The following is a 16,510-nucleotide window of genomic DNA, read 5'->3' on the forward strand; positions in this document are numbered from 1 at the left end:
GATATTATTAGCCTGCATACAAGTTATGGTTGCGGGTCTTCGAGGAATAATCATCACAATATGGTCCATCTAACAACCCATAACTCTGCACAGAATATATTGGTGTGCAAGGCCAGCAAGCAATACGTCCCAAAAAATCATAGCTCTACTCACTCCTCTTTAAACTATACACAAATAACAATCATAACTAGACAGATAAACAAACCGTGAGTTACGCACCTACTTTTTTATAGTGCGCGGGATAAATATCATTCAACATAACAAAACGTACTGTGTCAATTATTTTGGTCAAATCACACATTCGCACGTCGCTGCATTAGTTTTTATGCATACAGCACACATACCGCTTTTATCGCACCAATATTATGTATAGTTGAGCTTCCATAATTTGAAGTTCCATTCTCTTGTTGTCACGCTGAGTAACCGCTCTAAACAACAGATCGCAGAAATGGAAACAAAATTTTCGTATGTCCACATTTCAATATAGTTAATGTTATCATTTTTTGTGGGTATTTGACACATTCGGCCTTATCACGATTTGGGCGGTAACCATTAAATGTGGCGGTAACGCTATTAATGCTGCATTTAAGGGCCTGCCCAATCACAAGTCTGGCAGCATTTACCCCCAGGTAAACGCGCCAGGAAAATTCCTATTTTCTGGCACAATTAGCACCACGCAATTAGCACTGCGCTATTAGCGTGTGCTAATTGCGCCGCAAATCCCCCCATTGGGTCCAATGGACCTAATGGGCAATTACAGTTACCGCACTACCCTTGATCCAGCGCTAATAGCACCGGGCCGGTTGGTGGTAACGCTATTAGCACTGGCAGTATCCCGGCGGGAATACCGCTGGGATACCGCACAACTCGTGATGAGGCCCATTCTGTCCTTCGAATAGTTGCTGACTTTCGCTCAAGGCCAAATAACAATAGCAACCTGTTTTCAGTGATTGAAGCTAGAGGAGTAAATAGGAACATCATAATCGTGTGATAAACAGGAAGAGACCATCAATGTAAAAGGCTCTGTAGAATAAGAAATTACATTGTGAAAGTGCCCTACTGTCTCTTAGTTTCTCATATCGCTCTGCTACAAGGCATCCAACAACTAACGCGACGTTCTAAGAAAGTTTATTTATTTCTTGTTGTAGAACTCCTGATCAGATGGCATAATAGAACCGCTAGTTCTCTCTTTTTTGTATACTAACCCATGTAGAATGATGTAGAGTGATGTATGATTGATTGTTTTTTGTGAAAATCACGGTGTAATTTATGTTTTGTAACATTATACCTTGCAATAAGAAAGCTACTTTGTGAAATAAATGAATATAGAGTCCATTTGCAAGAACTGAGAGGGTTTGAGTCGTGTTTATGCTTGCTGACACATGTCAACTAATTGTCACTGTTTTGGGCCACAAAACTGGTGAAATATAGGAGAAAGAAAGAGGTAGTCTGTAATTGCTATGTGCATCATGTTATCTTCACCCTAATACACTGCAGACCCCCGATAACAAAAATTAATTTCTGGGTGTGACCTATTGTATAACTGTACTGGGTTTTAGCAAGGAACTCAAGTCCCACAAATTTACAGAAACTGGAAATCTCACTGAAATTCGATCCGCTGAAAAGTAAAGCTGATGAACAAATTACATTCCCAGCAGGCACTTTGCCGAGCATTGGTTGAATAGACCATGAAAATGAGTTATGTAGGTAGACACAGTTGGCCTGGATTTTCAGGTTGGTGCCTTGTAATACACAAGATAAATTCACCAATGGCTCCCTGCATATGCTTCCTCTCAATTTATGATCACATTTAATCATTTGTACAATCTCTAGCAGGCAGCAAATGAATGCAATTTATTTCTGCTCCTTTAATAGCCAATCATCCTACAGTACTGTGTTTTGCGACTCGAACTGGTGGACAATTCCCCCAAAATAGGCATACTGAAGTCGAGATCTTGAGCAAATTTGTCAGTCAATTGCATTAAAGCTTCAGCCTCTGTTAGTTCAGGCTGTGATATTTCCACATGAATTGGAGAAACAGGTAACATTGAATGTTTGGTGGATGGAACATTTTTAGAGGGTGTAGATTGTGTGAAGGGTCTGCAATGCATCTTCATTGTCTTCAGTTTAATCTGGGTAATCTTCCACAAAGTAGCAATAGTCCATGGTAACTTTGTATGGTTCGCAGGTGAGATTCCATTCATTTTCCAGCCACTGGACATATGCATCACAAGGCTGGATATTGACTGACCACGATGTGCCTCAATTAGTAGTTGCTTCATTGTGAAATCCGTTTAGCAAGCAACATCTTTTTATTTCATTTGTTGTCTGAGTCTTTATACTCCTCTTCCTTCTGGGCCTGTAACAGATTTATAGAAAAACATGCTCAATGTATAGCACACATACAGAAGATATGATTTTCCAACCTAAAACATAATATGACTAAAACATCTGCTTAAAAACTTCTCCAAAATATACGGGTTTGTTCTTTACCCTTGTTTTCTTAATTTGCTTTGAAACCGTGGCCTTCACTTTGCTGACCACAACATCAAGCTGTAAAAAGAGCGTTTTTATATGTTTTAAATCAAACAAATTTATTTTCGACTCAAACAAACAAATCGAACCAACTTGGACTTCAAAACATTGCAACATTGTAAAAATGTATTCCCAATCCCATGTGATGCTCAATTGTATTTCGTATTAGGTTATGTATACCTCTGGTCGATTTGCCTCTTCTAATTGGACATCTTGAGTATATTCCTTGGAAAGAAGAATCATAAAGAAAAGTTAAATGTCAGTTGAACTGAAATGTAAAATCTTTCATCGCACAGAGCACTTCCTCACAAAGTAGTTTAAAATGATTGCAAACATTATACTATAAGGTTTGTTGTTGCAACACAAATAGAACATTCTTATGAACATACCCTCGAAAAACTGTGAACGTGATTTGGTCATAATATACTTTCCAGATTTCACCTAATAACCTTCCAAGAAGACACATGGGGCCTCATTACGAGGTGGGAGGTAAGGGATTACCAGCACCAGTAAGGGCACCGGTGCCGTTAATCCCTTACCTCTTTACTACGAGTTCCCTTTGCGGGTACTTCCTTAACGCCTGGTTTTTGCAGGGTTAAGGACGGGACACGCAAAGGGACTATAGAGCTAATAACGGTACCGTTATTAGCGTCTTCCCCATTCCCATTGAGCCCTATCGGGGCTCAAATGGGAATGGGAATGGCCCTGGTGAATGGGGAATTACCGGTCCCTCCGACCTCGGAATGGAATGGTAATTGCTCCATTCACCAGGGCGGAGTCGGAAGGGGTTTGGAGGCAGCCATGGAGCTAATAGCTCCATGGCTGCCTCCAACCCCATAATGAGGCCCATGGACTTCATCTGAGATCACCCTGTAAAACATAGTGATTATAATGTTGTCTTCAAAAGTAGTTTGCTTAGTAATGTTTCCTTTCAAATCTATTCTGCATTAGGGAGGAAGTGTAATGTTAGAAATAAAATCAGAAAAAGTTTGAAATGGTGCAAGGTTACATGCATTTCAGTCTCAAAGTATATCTTTTGTAGGATTTACTTTCATTGTAGCAAGGAAACTGTAAGTATGCATACCTCATACTCTGGACCTGTTGCAAACGTGGAAGTGATTGTAATTGAAGTTCCAGCAGCCCCCTATAACATAGTACTTGTTTTAATATGGATGTAAAAGCAAAACTAAACTGAAAACATGAGATGCAGACAATGGTACATACTGAGAGACAGACGAGTTAAAGAATACTACCTCCAAGTATCAGGCACCACAATGGGCGCAACCATGGCACCATCATATGCCAATGCATTTATGCATAGATTCGAAACTATTCACATCCTTGAAAAAGCAGAATGGAAAGATCAATTGAAGATTTGGCAAGGAACAAGAGAATCATTGGACAACTTCCTCAAATATATCAATACTATAGATACACGCATCCAATTCACGGCTGAGATTGGAAATCCCGGCATACATTACTTAGATGTTAGAGTAAATGTGAACAACCAACAGATCACCACCTCTCTATACACCAAACCAACAGATAGAAATAACTTGCTACATCGGATGAGTATTCACCCACAAAACACCCTGCGCAATTTACCATATGGACAGATGCTATGCCTAAAAAGAATCTTCAGCGACCAAGAAGAATTTGACCAAGAATTAGGCAGACTACAAAGAAAATTACAAGCCCGAGGATATCCTGAAGAAGATCTGAAGAAAGCATCTGAGAAAGTAGCCATCAAAACAAGGGCAGACACATTAGCAACCAGAACCAAAACTGAATCACCAACCATGGTGTATGTTTCCAAATAGATAAAAAAAATGTATCAATAAACATTGGTCTATCCTTACGAACGACTGCAGGACCAGAGATCTTTTTCAGAACAAACCACTGTTCACATACCAATGCACAAGTAATTTACGGGATCTACTAGTCAACACTAGAGATGAAAAATCTACTCTGAAAAATCCGAAACATCCTGTGACTCATCCATGCGTCAATTGCAGTAATTGCAACAATGTGATCAAGGGAGGGACAGTACAACACCCATACACAGGAGAAAAGATCCAACTAAAATGCTTTGCAAATTGCAACACGGAAAACAGTATATACTGCATACGATGCCCATGTGGCTTATATTATGTGGGGTAAACGTAAAACAAGGATGAACGAACAGAAATTTTGCATACGCAACAAGAACATCAACTCAGCGGTAGCAAGACACTTCATTGAAAAGAATCACAGTGTTGCACAATTCAGATTTCTGACACTGGAAGTGATGGACAACTCCCGGACAGGCATTGACCCTAAAAAGAGGAGACAACAAAGATAAGCCTATTAGATCGACCGTTTGGACACGTTGGCACCAAGGGGCATGAACAAAGAGCTTGATCTAAATTGTTTCTTATGATAAATACAGTGATCTGACCATCATGATCCAATAAACACTAGACTTTAAGGATCACGAGCACACACATGCGTGGTCACTTTTAACCATGTACTTCTATGACTGTACAGTCTATATCGGTCTTGTTACACTTACTTGTTCAGACATATGAATATGCATTTATCTGTCTATCTGTTTATTGAGTTCTAGTGAACCATGATGTACTTGCAATGACACACACATTTGTGTTCTTCAAATTAAGAAATACTAAGGTGTGCAATACCTATATGTCTGTAGCCCACACTTAGAACCATTAAGTTGATTTTTGAGTGGTTGCACTTGTTTGTTGCTCAGTGATATACATTTGAATTTGTAATAAGGCACTCTAAGAAACAAATCAATAAATAACCATTTGAAAGTTCTAATAGAGGGCACATGACACACCGTAGGATATATGTACACTACAATAGATAATCCTCAGGAATACTGCTTACCCTTGTTCAGGGTGCATTATTCCCTACTTTAAATAGCTAACCTACCCAGGCACTTATTGCCTTCTATATTGTACATCACGAGTGATTCACACATTATCCCACACCAAGATGGCCGACAACATATGACGCAACCGGCCATTTTGGTAGGGGAATTGCCACGGCAACACACAACATAATCCGTGCAACAGAACTCACACGGCTTTCACCCGCGGTACGAGCAAGTTATGTAAAGACACGCTACCAGTTTTCAGGTAGGATTATCGGACAAATTACTGTGGGGGTACTGTGATAACATGATTGATGGTGATTCGTAACTGACGTATTTCACTCTGCTCCTTTTTTGAACAACTCACTGTGCCGCTGACTCTTTATACTCGCCACATAAGACACTTGTGACGCCAGGTCAGACACCTTACCTACGGTGCTATACTAGTATGACACTCTTTAACTCGCACTACGGTGGAGGGATATTCAGACACTTGATTCACATTAATAGTGTTCACGATTACATTTTAACTCAAAATGAGTACACAGATCTCTCTACTGCCTGATCATATGAGTTTACATATTGCCTGTATTGGCCACATATTAGGCACGTGTATGTAAACACAACACTCAGACACGGATAATCTAACTGGGTGCAATCAACAAGAAATGTGCAATTTCGTATGTATATCATGAGAATACCAAGATCAAGTAAGGTGATGCAGACTGGCACACTATACATTAATACATAACATTGACAGAGGCAACAAGACAATGAATAATGATGATATTCTTGAAAGTTTGGTTTCTAAAAATGTTTTCTCTTCATGTTGTATGTTTTCTCCATGTTTTGTGTGTGTCTTGTGGGTACCCTGTTACCATAATAATGGAATTTCAATTGTTACCCTTTTTGTGGTATTTCCTTAATGTGTGCATAGTTGAATTTAGAGGCTAAGAGGCTAAAAGGCCCTGAAGAAGGATATTTATATCTGAAATGCATTGGCCATTTTTTGCTGATATTTTATTGTTTGCTTAAAGGTAAATATTCCTGATAACAGAAGGAATTAATGAAAAAATAAACGTCAAATTATTATCACTCACAGGAAATCTTTTGAATATCATTGCATTAAACACCTGAAATAACTTTCTAAATTGAATAAATCCAAGTGGGATCTAAGGGTGTGCGTCCCACACCGATGGCTAGTTAGCCTAGGTCTTTTTTATCCACATACTGAGAGACACCCATACATGCCACTTTGTGTAAATAACCAATACTATATATAATAATTTTCAATATGTTTAAATTCCAAGCATAACACACACATGTATTGTTCATTCATATATGAAGGATTAGTACAATATAATTACTTGATAGGCGAGTGAGGTTGATGTTGACTCCGGAAAAGTAATTGATGAAGAATCTTGCACCTTCATTTTCATTACATTGTCATAAAAGAGTACAATGGAAAAGGCACATTATTATTAGAAATGTGGCAACATCCAACGCTCTAAAATATCACTTTGGCATTTCAGTTGGGCTCACCATTGGGGTGGTAGACATGTCAGTGGTTTCATCACTGGTGAGGGTCTGTGTTTCCATCAGTGAGCTCTATGTAAAGAAGGATATGTCAACCAACACATTTTGAAAACATTAGGCGACTTTTAAAGGGCACTATGCAGGTTTTTACTAAGGGCCACATTTCACTGATTTATTAGAGTGTTCTGAAAGCGGGGATAGAGAGAGAATTCTAAAGTGAAACATTTTAAAAGTTGGGTAAGTCTGGTAACTAGGGAAACTTGAGTAATACAACATTGATGGGAATAAACACAGACAACTCTAAACCGTTCATGAAGTTACCTTTTCAATACACCATTTTAAATTAATCGAGAGATCATTGAGAAGACATAGTTATACAGACCACTGCCCTGCATACCAACAAACATAAAAAATGAATTGTCCACTACTCACATGAACCAGCGTGTGCTCACAGAAGGGCAACCAATAACGATACATGAAGTCATTCTTGAAAAACGTCTGTAAGATCTGTGTGAAAAATATATAATTCATGTTTACAAATAATTATGTATGAATGTGAGTAAAGTAAGTATTACACAGCTTTGTCTGTACATTTTGTTTTAAATAGAGAAAGAAAACCTGTGTAACCTAATTGAATTCACACAGAGATCACTTTCTTTCAGAATTGAATGTTATACCGCAAATTGTAACGAATCACTCGTCCATTGAATTAACTTTCAAGTATGAAAAGAAAACATACTTTCAAATGAAACATTCCATTCTGTTACAATGCACAGTCATGCAATGTGCTATTTACCGAAATCAAAATACATCGAACATTAGATAATTGTGAAGTCTTTGAGATAAATGAAAATTAGAATACTGTGTACATTAGGTGGAAATCGATAGAAACTTTCAGAGCAGCAATCTATGAACATACAGAACCAAATAGGTGACCTAGCCTTACTCGGACGAACAAATGAGCCGATTCAGCAAGCCAGGGAACTTCGTAGCCGTGGAACAGGTATCCGGGGAACCGGTATCTCGATGACGATATACCTTGTGGATTGAACAGATGTACTCCTGGTAAATGTCAAGGTGTTTATAAAGGATTAGAAAAGTGGTGTGTATGTGAATGTGTGACGTGTTCGTTGACACCCACTCCGCCATGATGCCAATGTTTCACATTTGCCATACCCACCCACTCAGCCCCCTTGCAAGCGCACAGGGATAGGCCTACTGTACTGCCTATGGGGCAATAGCGCCAGGGTAGATCCACAAACACAAAAAGCTTGTGTGGGCCATTTTCTTTTTTATCAAAGTGCCCAACTTTTTTGGGCAATGTGGGCCAGTTTGATGTGTTACTTCAATATGTGGCTAGTAGAAGTGAAGACTGTTGGTGAATATATGTTTTTTTAAATGCACAATTTGCATCACCTTCTCATTGAAACACTCCCCTTTGGGTAATATTCAAACAGTGTCTGAAAAGGAATGAATAGCGACTTCGAACTGTGGGCCACATTTTCATTGGTGCCCGAGACAATTTTATGGCCCAGTACAACCCTGTTCATAGGTGCCAACTGCCATTGAGACACTGCTCAATGGACAACAACATATGTTGATTGCAGAGATGGGGTCTTGAAGAGGGGAGTCTGGAGATACTGGGTCTGGCCTGGCCATGTGGACAACAGATATCAGGCGAATATGGGGCGCATTCCTTGAGGATATTCACAACCACATCAGCATGGTGGGGAGGCATGGGGACACAAGTGGTCAAAAAGATAGGAGGTTGGAAATCGCATTGTTTCACAAGATATATAAGACCAGAGATAACATAAGCAATATCTTTTAACAGATAAGAAAAACCCTACAAATCTGCATGTATCGTGGAATATTTAGTGGACCAAAGAGACAAGATGAAAACTACCATTTAAAAACACGACCACATCCTAGTGGGAGCATAGTCTATTCTTACCAAGAGCGTTTCCACAAAAATTGAACACACCTGTATGTAAATGGGATGGAATTATTTCATACAGGGATTTTAAACATACTAGCAACAAGAGGATGCAAATAGAGCTGTAGGAGAGAAAGGGTCTTTTGCGTGAACCCGAGTGGCCCTGGGCCCACTCAGGTGTGGGGCATGGGCCTGGAAGGAAGCTGCCAGCAAGAGTGCTCACCAGACAAGATGCAGGTCCCCAACACACAGACCTGACAGCCCACAATGGGGGCCCTCAGTGAGCTAAGGAGGGTCAGTTCCTGTTTCCCGGTCCAAATGCCCAAAAAGTACAGAACTATGATAACGCTGCACACCTGTTGATTTGTGAAATAAACACAGAGATCATGTTTGGTTTATTATTGTTACATTTAATAAAATCCACAGACTTTTGTTGCCAACACAAAAACCAAGAGTCTGTATAATGTTATATGATGCGTAATGTATATTTTCAATGCTTCACAGAGGCTACCTATTCAACAACTTGTGGAATATTGAGCGTCCACACCCACCCAGCTGCCTTGCGAGCGCATGGTCTTAGGTGCGAACTGCCATCGATACTGGGGATTGAGGGAGGGAGGGGGATGATGGACTTGAAGAGGGGAGTCTGGAGACACTGGGTCTGGGAAGACCACGTGAACAATGGTCACCGTCCGGAAGATCGCTTTGAAGTGTACATGGTGTTTGGCACCTTGAGTGTTCCCACCCACCAAGTGCACAGCCACAGGTGTGAACTGCCATTGATACTGGAGGGGGGATGGATGGGCATGAGGCTACCGCCAAAGGCCCAGGATAATGTTGAAGGGACACAAACCTATGTGGATTGCTTGGGTGGGCTCTTGAAAGGGGAATCTGCAGACACCAGGCCTTGGGAGGCCAAGTGAACAATGGTCAATGTGCGGAAGATCCCTTTGAAGTGTAAATGGTGTTTGACAACTTGAGTGTTCCCATCCACCAAGCACCATCGGGCGTGCACAGCCACAGGTGTGAACTGCCATTGATACTGGAGGGGGGATGGATGGGCATGAGGCGACCGCCAAAGGCCTGGGACAATGCTGAAGGGACACAAACTTATGTTGATTGCTGGGGTGGGTTCTTGAAAAGGGAGTCTGCAGACACTGCATCTTGAGAGGCCATGTGAACAATGGTCACCGTGCGGAAGATCCCTTTGAAGTGTACATGGTGATTGGCACCTTGAGTGTTGCCACCCACCCATGCTCTTTGGGAGTGCACGGTCATAGGAGTGAACTGCCATTGATACTGGAAGGGTGATGGATGGGCATGAGGCGAGCACAAAAGGGCCAGAACACTGCTGAAGGGACACAAACCTATGTTGATTGCTGAAGTGGGGTCTTGAAAGAGGAGTTTGCAGACACTGGTTCTTGGGAGGCCATGTGAACAATGGTCACTGTGCGGAAGATCCGTTTGAAGTGTACATGGTGTTTGACAACTTGAGTGTCCCACAGGCAGAAACCTGTGCAGTTCCCTTAGGGACCACTGCAAAAGATGTAAGACTACAGGTGTTAGCAGTAAACCCACTTGGTAGCAGTCTATACCACCCAGATTTACCTGGTAGCTGTGGCTGAGCAGTCAGACTTCCCTCAAGAAGAGTTAGGCAGTATGCAAAGTATACTCAATAGGCACTCAGATAAAATAATACAAGCAAACACTGACCAGAGCTTTGGATCAAAGTATATAATAATTTATTTAAAAACACACAGTTGAAACACTCCAGCACTCTTATTGTAAAATATTCTAAACACAGTTACTATTATGATATATACACCCCTATTTCCCTTATTAGAAAATCACAGTAAAACACCACTTATTTTCATACAGAGGTGAGCGCTTAACTAGATTGCACTCTAATAAGTTTGTGAGAAAGGGAGGGAAAAAGACAGAATATGGAAAGGTACACCACTCTAAGATTCAGGAACACTGTTAGCAAGGCAGAAGAGCAAAAGTCACTGGTGAGCCAAAGTCCAAAGGCTGGGCCCACTCTTAGAGAGAGCAGAGCACAAATGCGCCCCAGATCACACAGTTACACTAGGCTTAGAAAGTCTTGCAGAGGGTTCAGAGAAGAGTTTAGAGAGGCTTAGAAAGGTTTAGCCAGGGTGTCCCAGGCTAACCCAGGTTCGAAAGCCGGGGGCTAAATCTACCCCGTACAGTCGGTTGCAAGGGAAGCCAGGCAGGACACGGTACCTTAAGTGGGAAGGATCCTCCAGCGGTGGCAGTTGTGCCTGGTAGTGGTTGCAAGTTGTGGCGTCGTCCAGGGGAAGAGAGGATCTCGACGTGGAGGAAAGATGCAGGTCGTTGCACTACCAGGGCAGAAACCAGCCGCGGAGTTTTCCGGTAAAAGGTGGTACCTTTATCTCGCGGTCATGGTAAAACGTGGTATCCCGGTTGGCGGGGTGCTTAGCACGGGCAAGGCGGCCACGAAATACATCGGGAAAGCGAAAAGACGGTGAAACTGGTTATCCCCACCAGTCAAAGGAAGAAGACTCTCCGGCGGGAGATCTCCTCTGTCGTTGGGAAAAGTGGTGAGACGGTCCAGCAGGGCTCAACCAGTCGTGGTGTCGTGGCAGGTCGGCTCAGCTTCTCCCTCGTCGGATTCTTAGGTCCTGTGGTGACTTCTGAAGTTCCAGTCCCCAAAGCCCTGCTTTTATGCAGCAAACCCCCATCCACTCAGCCTAGCTGTCACTCAAACATGCTAAGTGGTGAGCCGGCCGGCTCACCACTTGGGCCAATCAGGACGGAGTGCGACTTGAGTTGCCTAGGCAACTCATTCCAGGGTGCCTAAATTCACCTCCACCTCTCCTAAGTACCCCAGACATAGTGGCACCACTTTGGAGGGCTTCTGTGGAGAAGCCCGCCAAAAAGTGGAACAAAGGGCTCGACTTGGGTTGGAGTCACAGAAGGGAACACAAACGCCATTTTAGAATCAAGTTTTGGCAAAAACTACCAACCGGAGAATTAATATTAATTAAATAAACTGGCGGTATGTTCGAGGCTACCTTAAATAATTAAATAAAGATAGTAGCCTAAAACAATGGGAAATCCCATTGGAAAATATTTGCGGTTGAATATAAAAAGTAGTATCCACTGCCACCAGCCAAAACTTGATCAGGGGGGACGGAGACGTGCCCCCTCGACTAACAGACCCTGGGGCAATCGAATTGCCCCAGCCAGTATGCCCACAATATGATGGTTTGTACGGGTTCTGTTCAGAATTTAAGACTAGTAAAGTCAATGGTGACTTTACATGCCCTGGGAGACAGTAGTCAGTCCCAGGGTATGGAGTCTATACTGGGGGTCACTATGACACCCCTGTGGTACTGCACGGAGGGTGCTGTGTAACACACATCACAAAAACACATGAAACCCTATGGAGTAAAAGACCCTATAGCCCATTAAACACATCTAGATTCAAAGAAACACACTCAAATCATGTCCAGGAGTGAGGGTAAAAGAGTCTCACTCTTGGCAGGAGAAAAAAATAACCCCCAAAAATCCAGCAAAGCTGTTGGGGGACTCACTAGGTTAGGAAATTCAGCCTAAACAGAGAATTCTCCCTAACACCCACCCACCCAGACCCCTCAGTAGTGCGCGGTCATAGGTGTGAACTGGCATTGATACTGGATGGATGGGCATGAGGCAATCGCCAAAGGCCTGGGACAATGCTGAAGGGAAAAACACTTATGTTGTTTGCTGGGGAGGGGTCTTGAAGAGGGGAGTCTGGAGGATCCCTTTGAGTTGTATATGGTGTTGTGCACCTTGAGCGTTCCCACCTACCTACTACTGGAGGGGGGATGGATGTGGACGAGGTGAGAGCAAAAGGGCACCAACCATTCTTTCATGATCCTCATAGACGATTCAGCGTGCTCTTGACTCACTGAAAAATTCAAACAACTATTTATATATGCTAATTTGTATTTTATTTAGTTTGGTGATGTTGATGGCACAAACAAACTACAGCACAGTGCAGCACAATGTATGAAAATCCCCTGTACTGTCCGCTATCTACTTCTAGTCCAATGCGGAATCCAAGCCTTCCATGAAGCCACCATGTAAACGAACGGTAGGCCACCTACCTGTACCACCTGTGAAAGAGAAACATCAATATTTTAATTGAATGAACACCTAACTTGAAATTGCATCCTAAATTCAATGGCTTAGTTGCCCTTAGAAAAGTAACTTTCTGGAAAAATGTACTTGGGCTTTGCAGTATCGACACATTACAAAACTGAACACCCATTCAAGCCAGAACGGTTTGGGCCATAGAGAAATATTGTTTTTTAGTCTAAAGTGAAAGACACGTAAGCGATGAACACTCTGATTTGCAAAAAGTGCGAGAAATGTATTCAATGTGCAGACTAAATTCATTCGCCAGTGATCGATCAGAGTTACGTAAATGTAGGAGGACAACATTAAAAGTTAGTCGTCTCAGTGTTCAAAATTACATCACATCTAGAGTATACTTACTCGTTACTTGGATTGCGTGGGCGAACTGTTGCACGAAGTTTGTGCATAAGCACCATCATAATCCTCAACAGAGTCCATGTGAGGCAGGCTGCCTTGAAGTCATGCAGCTCGGTAACGTATAGCGGTGGAGTGTCTTCTTCGGCTATGTAGGCCAAGCATCTGGAGTTTTCTTGGCAGCAGCAGTTCTCCACCTCGGTTGGCATGTACTCGCAATGATTACAGGTACACCGGGTGGCAACGTCTTCCATGCGACTAGGCTCAGACTGGTGATTAATCTTCGCAACTATCGTCCGATTCCCTATCATTTCTGCTTCTTTCTCTTTCAATGAGTTCCTCTTGGGATTATTCAGGCTCCTACTGGTAGGGCTGTATTGTTGTCCTAGTTCCTGAAAATTGAATAAGTACAAAATCCACAGTTAGAAAAATAAAAGGTTGTTGTTTTTATGTACGAGCCACTGGTATAGAAGGAGAAGAAAATACATTGCAATGTTAAAAATACCCATAGAGCCAATAAATGCACAATCGGCACAAACTATGACATTTCCAAATTATCTAAAGTTTGGTGAAGACATGGATACATTATATGAGAAATATTTAAATAAAAGGCAAGTACCAAGTTCAATCAGTTCTGCTAGTGTAAGTACCTGTTCGTGGGGCGTTATACTAGGAAGATAGCTCAACAGAGCAGAAACGAGTCACGGGCGATCGAAACTAAATACAGTGAAATGATTGAAAACACAACTGCAATGTTGTCTGCTCAGAAAGGGTTTGTTTATACTTGTTGTGGAAAGAGGCGTCCTGGCATTTCCACAAAGGCACGTTAATAGCTTGCGCACAGAGAACGTTGACACAAGACGTGCATTGGCATTGTGAAAAGGGGAGTAAGCGTCTAGTGATGTCAGTTTGAGGGCCGGGCGATCTGTATCCTTGCCAAGAGGGCACTTGAACTTAGGGCGATGTATCAACTGATAAGATTAGCACAAGATGGCTGAGCCCAACTTGTTGTTTTCGCATGTGTAAAAGTGAGGAAAACTAAGGTAAGATGCATAGGAAATTGTTTTATGATTGATAACAGTATGCTTAAAAATACATACCCGAACAATCGGGACAATACAATTTTTACACAAACTTCCCCTTTTAACAATGTCTGTTTAACTTTATATCTGATGTCTGCAGTACCTGTCTTCCCCAAAAATGTTCTTATCAGAGTTACTGTCTGGGTTTTAGGTACCTTTAAAAGAGCCTCTGCATGCTTGTTTGCTATAAACTGGTAGTCTACCTTGCTGTGGTGTCCTAAGTTGTGGACTCTTTCCCTACACAGTTGAGACTTTTCTGTTTAGATATGTTATGTCCCTTGAGAACTAGGAGTACTTTTCTATCTTTATTATAAACATCATATGAAGGAGAGGCTAACAATAAATCATCAACATATTGTACTATTACGGATTGTCAGAGTTTCTTTGTACCATTAAGGGAGACATGTTCACTTGTACTGATATGCTCATTATGAAAAGGTGAATAAGTAACTACTACCCGGACGTATTAGGATAGAAAATAAAGTGGAGCAGTGGTCTACAACAGCAAAATGTTCTCTTTAAGGGGAATGCAGGAGAGTATAATGGCCAGCTTCAAACCAACTGGAAAGACTAGTAACACTATAGCATTTGCAACGCTAAGGTCTTGGATGAATCTATAAGCATCTCTTCCTAGATTACTCACAGGTAATAATGGGTTATTACATTGACTACTGGTTGGAATTTTCTGCTCTTCCACCTCTGAGCCCGGTTTATAGTGGGACATTCCGGGTAGTTGTTTTGACCAGTCTACCTTGATTCACACTGGATCTTCTTTGTGGATACACCACACCTCATTATCCAATGCAGACCATATTGTACTTGTACTGACTGTCCAGGAAGCCTAACGTCCTCCAAGTCCTTTTGCAAATTTTGGGGGAAGAGTCATGGACTGCATCTAACAAATCAGTGAGTTCTGGGGACAAGTGCAGGTTTGGGATCTATGCTAGACAATGCTGTGTCATGCAGCAAACCACTGCTTCAGCATTTCTGGCAGGAATATCTAAAAGACTCCATCTGGGGTACAATAAATGGTGCAATTCAGCTTACATAAGAGGTTTTTTTCCCACTAAATTTACAGGTGCTAAAGGGCTCAATAAGAATGTATGTTTGTCAGTGATAAATCCTAAGGGGACAGAAACAAGCCCAGTAAATGCGTGTGGGAAAGGTGTATTCGAAGAGCCTACTGCATTGATTTATTTGACTTGGATTTACAGGCATTTGGGTTGGAAACAGTTTTCGATGAGGGCATGGGGCAGAACAAACATTTGGCTGGGGCATGATTAGGGCACCCAGTCATATATTAGCTATCTTGCTTGCAATAAACACATGTCATAGGACTCTGGAATGCTCCTTGTTAAAAATCTTGAGGGGCACCCTACCTCTTCCTCGACCCGTCCCGTAAATGCTCGCCCTGCTCTCCTATGGGGGCTGACCAGAATGATTTTGTAGTTGTGAAGCCATAAACTTACTCTCAATGTTCGACTTCTGCTCCTGACAAGCAACACAATAATTTGCAGTCAGCAGTTCAAGGAGGGATTTAGTCTGCAATCCAACACATATCATTTTGAGCTGCTGTTGGAGTTTGGGTAGCAATTCCGGAACAAAGGCATTAGCTACCGCTTCTTCAGAGGTACACTCCGGCTTGATAACACTGGAATGCTGTGTAAACACTACTTTGAGTCTGTACATATAATCTGATGATTCACCTTTGTTTTGTTTGCAATTATGGATATTGCCACGATCAGTCTTCCTGGGGTTCACCTGAGTTACTGATGCTAACAGCGTGTTCCTCTCTTTTTCCAGTGTTGGACCTATGTCCAAGTCATCACTCTACCACTGGTTGCTGAAAACCCATCCTCAACACAGTCTCTTCTGATGACGAATGCAATGGTAAAGCAGACTGTGACAGGAATGGAGGCTATGGTGGTAATTAAGTACTGTGACAAGCATGAGGGATGTGATGGAAATGAGTGTCTGTGATGAGGATGACGGATGCAGTGGTAATGAAGTACTGTGACAAGGATGAGGGGA

At 42.0% G+C, this 16,510-nt stretch overlaps 1 long non-coding RNA gene across 1 annotated transcript in view; it reads right to left on the minus strand.

Moving 5' to 3' along the window:
- Positions 1-16,510, minus strand: part of LOC138492347 (uncharacterized) — a 102,649-nt gene that overhangs the window by 10,905 nt on the left and 75,234 nt on the right. The window contains exons 2-3 of the long non-coding RNA XR_011276188.1: positions 7,379-7,453; positions 6,953-7,018 (exon numbers count right to left, since the gene is read on the minus strand). This is a non-coding gene — a long non-coding RNA (uncharacterized lncRNA). The remainder of the gene's footprint in view (positions 1-6,952; positions 7,019-7,378; positions 7,454-16,510) is intronic.

Source organism: Ambystoma mexicanum, chromosome 10 (genome assembly GCF_040938575.1).
Source record: "Ambystoma mexicanum isolate Mex_15411 chromosome 10, UKY_AmexF1_1, whole genome shotgun sequence".
Lineage (NCBI taxonomy): Eukaryota > Metazoa > Chordata > Amphibia > Caudata > Ambystomatidae > Ambystoma > Ambystoma mexicanum.